General features: G+C 45.1%; 1 non-coding gene across 1 annotated transcript; it reads left to right on the plus strand.

Moving 5' to 3' along the window:
- The first annotated feature begins 3339 nt into the window (after positions 1–3339).
- LOC120671646 lies at positions 3340–3448 on the plus strand. The gene has a single exon (XR_005673746.1). It is a non-coding gene; the product is annotated as a small nucleolar RNA R71 (small nucleolar RNA).
- Positions 3449–7896: the final 4448 nt, after the last annotated feature.

Raw genomic sequence — 7896 nt, forward strand, 5'->3', positions numbered from 1 at the left:
TCCGGTCCTTTCTTGAGTTTGTGACCTTGAATCAGATAAGCCTCGTCGATATACATGCGGCCGCCTTCAATGAAAGGAATCAAATTCCCCTCTAAGGCACCGACACGTGTAGCGATATGAGTAATCAAAGAAGTGCACTCAATAGGACCCGTCATCTTGAAATTCGAAAGCCATTGCTTAATCAAAGCTTGCACGGGGGAGATTTTGATCTTGTTGACATGGCGTATATAATGAGCAACTCATTATTGCGCACGGGTCAGACATCATCTCTTGGAAAGAGAGTGATGGCTAACCACTTGTGCATCAACTGAAGAGTTGGATTATGAATATCGTTGCACCGAGGTGCAAACTTGCCATGGACAACTTGACCCGAAATCCGGCCCCAAAACTCATGACGATTAAAACCATGGCAAGCTTGCTCAAGAGAAATTGTTCAGCGTTTGATAAAATCGAGGTGGCCGGCAAAAAAATTCCAAGAAAGCAAATACTCATTCCCGAAAAGTCAAAAATAAACCCCATTTTTCACCTCTCGAAGAGTGCAAAGAAATTGGATGGTGAGGAGTCGAGAACCATACTCCTCAACGGGAACGAAGTTATCCCATCCAATTGCATGCCAAACATTAGAGAAGTCTTCGTACATACCTGTTTTGATGAGGAGCTCCGGATCGAAGGCTCGGGTGTGGACGAAGCTTCGGTTCTTGAGGATGGTGTAGCCTTGTCGTTCATGATCATCTCGCAAGTCAAGGCAGGGAGCATCTTCTTCGTCAATTTCTATGGCCTCGGCTTGCGGTTCGGCTTTCATATCTTCATATTGTTCTTCATCTTCATAGTCCATCATGCTTGGTGTAGGCGTAGGTTCGGGAGTGTACGAGCTTGAACCACCACGAGAACGGGATGAACTTCCACCCGTCATCTTCCTGAATGCGTCAGAAACCTAACGTCCTACGCCCTTCATGATGGAACAAACAAACACATACAACTTGAAATGGGTTACGTTAGTGAAACCGAAATGAATGTTCTTACCCGCGAGTTGCTCCTTCTTTTCTTGCAGCAAAGAAATGAGAGAGAGAGGTTTCTTGAAATCAAAATTGAGCAAAAATCCAATGAAAACCTAAGAGCAAAGTTTGAGAGAGTTTGAGAGGGAGTGAGTGAATGAGAGTTGAGTGTGAGAGCTCAACACTCACCTGTCGGCCTCTATTTAAAGAGAGAATGGCCGGGCACCGTTGGAGAAGACAAGCCTCAACGGCTAGTGACCATTGGAGAAAGGTGGGCCCACTAGCCGTTGGCAAGGGGCCGGCCGACCCTAGGGTTCGGCCAAACCCTAGGTGGCCCACAATGCTGATAGCCAGGGCCCACTGCCTCTTAACGGTCATATGCAATTTAAACTTTGGTGCCGGCCAAACTTTGCTTCGAAAGATGTTCAAAATTATTTTTCAAAGGATTTTAATGCTCGGAAATATTTTTTGGATTTTTTGCAAAAAGCAGAAAAGGTGCTAGAAAAGTTTCTAGCATGCATGAGTGTTTTGAAAATTTAAACATGTAGTGGGAAAAATTGAAAAGGTTGAGAAAAGCAAAATGGTGGAAAATAAATATGACATACGTACCGATTTACCTTCGGCAAGGGCTCGTCGTTTTGAGTCTGACGAGCGGGACCTTTCTCCTGCTTTGTTTACCATTGTTCGGCTCGTCTTGGAGAATTAGACGAGGACAAACTTGTGACCTTACGCCACATCTTCTTTGATGTTCTTGTGGTTCGTGTGGTCGTAGGATCTTGATCAGGAGAAGTCACTTCGGCTTTTTCTTGCGTGCTTGGCCCAGATTTGGTGTTCATCATTGAGCATTGTTCCTTCTTGGGCCGGAATGGGAATTTTTCTTCTTTCCCATTGATGTTGAAGCGGATTTCTCCAGCCCCTACATCGATGTGTGCTCCAGCAGTGCTCAGGAATGGCCACCCAAGGATGAGCGGTGTTTCTTTTGATATTTCCATGTCAAGTAATATGAAGTCAACTAGGATGAAGTAGTCTCGGACTCTGACTGGAACATCTTCAGCGATCCTCTCTGGATAGCGAACTGAAGAATCCGCTAACTGGAGGTGCATTGGTGTTGGCGTCAGATGCGTGAAGTTGAGCTTGTCGAAGACGACCTTGGGCATCACACTGATGCTAGCCCCAAGATCGCACAAGGCGTGGCCGAAGTGTTGAGTGCCAATTGAACAGGTGATCGTTGGGCACCCTGGGTCTTCTTTCTTTTCCGGAGGTTGGTTGAGTATAGCAGCGCTACACTCTTCTGTGAGCTTGACGACCTCGGTCGTGCAATGGTCGCTTGTTGTTTATGATGTCCTTGATATAACGGGCATAAGTTGGTACATGCATCATGTCTAGCAATGGGACGTTAACTTGTATCTTCTGTATCATCTCAACAAAACAAGCGAATTGCTCATCCACGGTGGTTTTCTATTTTCGGGTAGGAAATGGGAGGAAGCTTGTATCGATGAATTTCTGTGGAGTTTCTTCCTCTGGATCCTCGGGGTCATCATGTTTTGGAGTTTCTTCTTCCTCCTCCTATGGTCTTGCTGTTTTCTCTGCATGGTTAGGATGTGGTGGATCACGAGTGGTCTTACCACCCCTCATGGTCACCGCATTTATCTTTTCTGAAAAAGGAACAGTAGCAGCCACTTGCGCAAGTTGGGTTTCTATCATTTTATTGAAACTTAATGGATTTTTAAGAGCAGAAGAAAGAGTTTCAACTTTAGCATTTATATTTTCCAGAATTTTATCATTGGCGGCAAGCTTTTTGTTTAAAGATTCATTTATTTTAGCTTGGCCAAAGACCAGATCTCTCAAGGAGGGTTGGTTCGAATTGAAATTCGAATTGAAATTGTTACCTCCTCCTTGGAATGGTGGGCGTGCTTGTCACTACCCTTGGCCTCCTTGTGGACGGAACCCATTGTTGTTGTTGATGTAAGCTGCGTCTTCACGAGTCTCGGGGCAGTCATTCCCCAAGTGTCCACCATCACCACAAACCTCGCACATTGAGTACAAGTTCATGGCATGAACGGGAACGAGCATCTATTGCCGGTTTCCTTCATCAAGCTTCTTTAATAGGAGGTCCAATTTGGCGGCGAGTATATCCGTCTCCTTGATGGTATGCATTCCGCTTTTGATTCTGAGCTGGGAACGTTCCTCGTTCCAATCCTGGTTGGAGACCATCTTTTCAATTAAGGTTGTAGCCTTGACAATTGTTAGGTCCAGATAGGCTCCTCCAGCAGCAGCATCAAGATGGGCTCGAGATGTGGTCGTTAGCCCATTGTCGAAGCTTTGGAGTAAGAGCCACTCGACCATCCCATAATGAGGACAGGCGAATATGTACTCTTGGAGTCTCTCCCAAGCTTCTGGGATGGATTCCATCCCCGTCTGTTGGAAACTTGAAATTCTCCCACGCAGAGCATTTGTTTTGCCCAACGGGAAGAATTTGGTGAGGAACGCCGCGGAACACTTGTCCCACGTGCTGACGGCTTCCTTGTTCTGATAAAACCACTATTTTGCCTTTCCCAGGAGGGAGAAAGGAAACAGACGGAGCCTGATGGCATCAGCCGTAATGCCCCGAATGGTTACGGTCTTGCATAACTCCAGAAAGTTCTGAAGGTGGGCGTTGGCGTCCTCATTTGGCTTGCCGAAGAATGGGCTGGCCTGCACCATGTTTATGTGGCTGGACTTCAGCTCAAAGTTCATGTCCCCAACATCAACATTGGGTCCAGTTGCCACATTGGAAGCTGAGGGGACGGAGAAGTCACGGAGAGTCTTCTCAGCCATGGGTTCGGTTGTTGTCGTTGGTGCTTGGAAAGCTGGTTCGCTTGTCAACTGCGAGAGCGGAGGAGGGACGACGCGAGGTCGGACCCTTCTCACGAGCTGTTGGCGCTCCTTAAGTACCCACTTTATCCCTTGTTTATCCTTGACAATGGCATGAATTCAATATCAAAATCACTAACCGTCCTAACCCCGGCCTAATTATTGGTCATTTTCACACTTGCATATATATTTTGGAGGAACTTTATTTTTGCAGGTTTTTGGCCTATTTTGGAGTATGAAATGACGAGGCCCGTGATCGAGCGCTAACACGGAGAAAGACGAAGGCCAAAGCCCAAAGGGAGGACCAAAGCCCATGTTGATTCGAAGCCCATTCATGCACATCCATCCTCCAAGAGAGCCCAAAGGACCAAGCCCACGAAGATGAGATCAAGATACTTCGGGATTAAGCAAAGCAAATGAAGATTTAAGGAAGGATTCCCTATCCTATCCTTTCCTCGAAGATATCTCCAAGATAACGACGTCAAAAGGGGTGCAATCGTGAAGGACATAAACTCTAGAAGATGCGAGGAGTCTGCACACGAAAGGAGGACACGAGACGGCGAAGGAATGAGCTAGGCCGGCCGGCCTAGGCCCATTGGGCTGGCCGGCCCAGCCCTTTTTTAGGTCAGTTCGACCTCCCCTTCGACCGGTGGCTTCCTCGGCTTATAAATAGCTCACACCTTATTCAACTCAAAGCATCCATCCACCCAGACTCGACGAAAACCTAGGGTCAAGACCGGAGGGTGACGACGGCCGCCGCAAGTCTTCGAAGTTGTCTAGGAGATGGCTTACGCCGACCCTAGCCGCCGTGGCCTCCCTGCGTGGTTGTGCCATGGCGGAGTTCAAGAGCTAGTTGGATTCATCGATGGTGTGCACATGGCGGTGATGATCTAAACAAATCTATTATGTGAGTAATGATAATCATGTCTTCCGAATCTATTAGGGATCATGTTCTCTCTTTCGATTTCGTTCTTCTCTTTGGGTTTGCTTCATCTTAGATCTATTATCGAGATAGATCGCTTAGCATGATCTTGTAGTCATGGTGGCTAGAGGTTCATGGCGGAACTACCAAAGGGCGTTCGACTTGCTTCAGGATATCTTGTTGAAATGGGTGGCGTCGTGACAGGCCGTTGCCACTTAGTAGATGGGGTATCGAGGGATCGGATTGGAAATTTTGAGTTTAAAGATGCTTTTGATTGAGATGCATGATTTATCCGCTCGTTAGCTTGAACTACAACTAGATGACGATAGGCCTAGTCATATCTTTGGTTTTGCTATGATTAAGCCTCTGTTCATGAATGAGATCAACCTTCACATATCACTCATATCTATTAAAGGTTTACCCTTTATATGCAAATCAATGCTTCATGTTAGGATAGATCCATTAGATTAGATGGAAAACCTTAGGTAGTTCTTTGTCGATCCACGGATTGATAAACCTTGGGGGGAATACTCTAAGGGAAAAGCTACACGAACCGTGCACTTGCGGTATACAAATCGGGGCGCTAAGGAGCATCAACAAGCTTTTCTGGCGCCGTTGACGGGGATCGGCAACACGAACCCTAGGGCGATCTATCTAGTTTTTAGACTAACCCTAATTTTATTAATTCATATACCCTATGTTTCTTGTTTGTGTCCATGAATGCAGGTAAAACCCTAGACACAAAGCAATTGAGAATTTCTCAACGTCTGTACTTTGACAAGTCCAATCTCACTCAAGCAAGTTGATGGCTACGTAAAGACCCGCTCTTTAGTGGTAGGTGCTATCGAGTCCCCACTCCCCAAAGCAAAAGATGATAAATAAGGTACGCTGCCGTGTCAATTGATTTTAAAGACTAATGTTTTTGGGAAAAATTGTTTGTTCAAGCAATAGGTATGAAGCATGCCCATGAAGAAAATCGTGCGATCGGATCATCATCATCTCCAAAGTGTTACTGTTATAATGAGTTTTTCGTCCAAGATCAGAGAAGTACCATGAGCAAATAATAGATTATTTTGAAGCTCCATCAAGTCTACTTTCCAACGCATCAAGAATCGTGAATTTTGGAGATCGGTGTGAAGAGTTATGGTAAAAATCTTTCAACGCTGCGCGTTCTGAAATGTCTCTGGACAGAGCGTAGTGCCGGAGTAAAACGACCATAACTTCTTCATCCGGAGTCCGTTTGGGATCAATGACCACTCGTTGAAAAGGTAATTTCATAAGTCTTTCCATGGAGTAGAATTTTGGTACATGTTCTGTGCAGGATGATCAAGGAATTCAACAAAGAAGAGGCAGCAACAAACAATGGAGAAAGTGATGACGATGTCGCAAGATGTTTGGAGAACCTTGTGCACAAAAGTTGATGATTTGAAGTTGACCAACGCTAGAGGCAACAAGATTAGAGGAACCATGATGCCACCCATCTTCTCCATGGGATGCTCAAGAAGCTTCTAGTCGAGTGCAATCAAAGAAAGAGACCGCTCTGATCATCGACACAAAGCACGGGAGCCTTCTTCGATCCCGACACCTTAGGCAAAGAAAGAACCATGGAGACAGACCATTGGAGCCATGCTACTCGCTGGTGAATCAATGGTGATGACCTTGAAGCCAAGGATGCACAACAAGACGCTCCGAAGACCACAAGATCAAGATCATCGACATCTTCGGATCGATTCGTAAGAAGTCATTGTTATCATCAATATTCTGCTCAACCTCAGAAGCAAATAGCAGCATATTTTTAGATATTCAAAAGCTCCACGAAGTTCCCATCCTAACGAATCAAGAACCAAGTCAATCGGAGATTCCTACAAGCGGGAATGGCCAAAACATTGAAGGTTGTGCACTCTGAAAATTTCTGGACAGCATGCAGCGCCAAAAGTGAAACGGACATAACTCCCTCATTTGGACTCCGTTTAAAGCGAATAACCACTCGTTGGAAAGGTAATTTCATAAACATTTCAATAGATCTATATTTTGGTATATGTTCTGCTGAGTATACAGGAGAGATTCTACGAAGAAGAGACAGGAGCAACGCGATGAGAACAAAATAGAGAAGATGACGATGATAACAATGAAGGCGAGCTTGGGCGATGTTTTCATCAAGCATACATGATAAAATTCAGAGGCTTGGAGCAGAGGAAGAACCCCAATGACATTGGCAAAAGAAGGCACAAGCGGTCGACCTTCGACAAACGAAGATGTTGTAAACAAACCACGACGGATTACAAGAGCGCAACATTCAACACATGGAGACGTGAGAAGCAAATCACGACGGACCATGCAGAGTGCATCAAGATGACATCTCGCACAAAGCACCACGACTCCAATGAGTACAAATTCTCAAGCTTCTATTGGTTTTGTTGATAATCATTAAAAATCTCATGGTCGGACCGATAGTCGGAATGAAAGTTTAAATTCTATGCCTTGTTGTTTTCATGATGATAGGCTAGAGTTTCTTGAGAAGGTTGATTTCATACTTAAAGAACCTCTGCCTAATAATGAGCTCCGCGCTATGCAAGAAACACATACTGCATTTAATTACACCATGCCTTGTTGATGAAATTTAATTGAGGATGTGATTATGTTGCATATGTTTATAAATAATTGCAAATCTCGATCTTGCTTTGCGCTTGGTCAAGCTCATGACCCTAAAAGAGCACATGTTGGGAGAAGCCCCGAATTTCACTAACCATGCAGGACATGAAACTCAAATGATGAGGAGGGAAACTATGCCCAAAATTTTGAACACCATCATCATCTTCAAGTTTCAAGAACGGATGTCGCTAAGCCTCATTAATTTTGTGCGCAAGTCCAGAGATTTACAATGCAAGAAAGTTGAATATTCAGGATCTCCATCAAGTCCTCGGTTCAACGCATCCATGATCGATACAATTGAAGACCCACTGGAGGAGCTATGTCTCAAACATCGGAGATGCACGTGCTGAAATCAGCACGGGGCAGATTGCAGTGACGGGAAAAGGGGGCATAACTCTCTCAATTGGAATGCGTTTTGGGCAAATGAAGACTTGATGGAAAGAATATTTCGTGCACCTTGCATTGGACCAATTG

The sequence above is a fragment of the Panicum virgatum genome, chromosome 4N, assembly GCF_016808335.1.
Source record: "Panicum virgatum strain AP13 chromosome 4N, P.virgatum_v5, whole genome shotgun sequence".
In the NCBI taxonomy this organism is placed as follows: Eukaryota; Viridiplantae; Streptophyta; class Magnoliopsida; order Poales; family Poaceae; genus Panicum; species Panicum virgatum.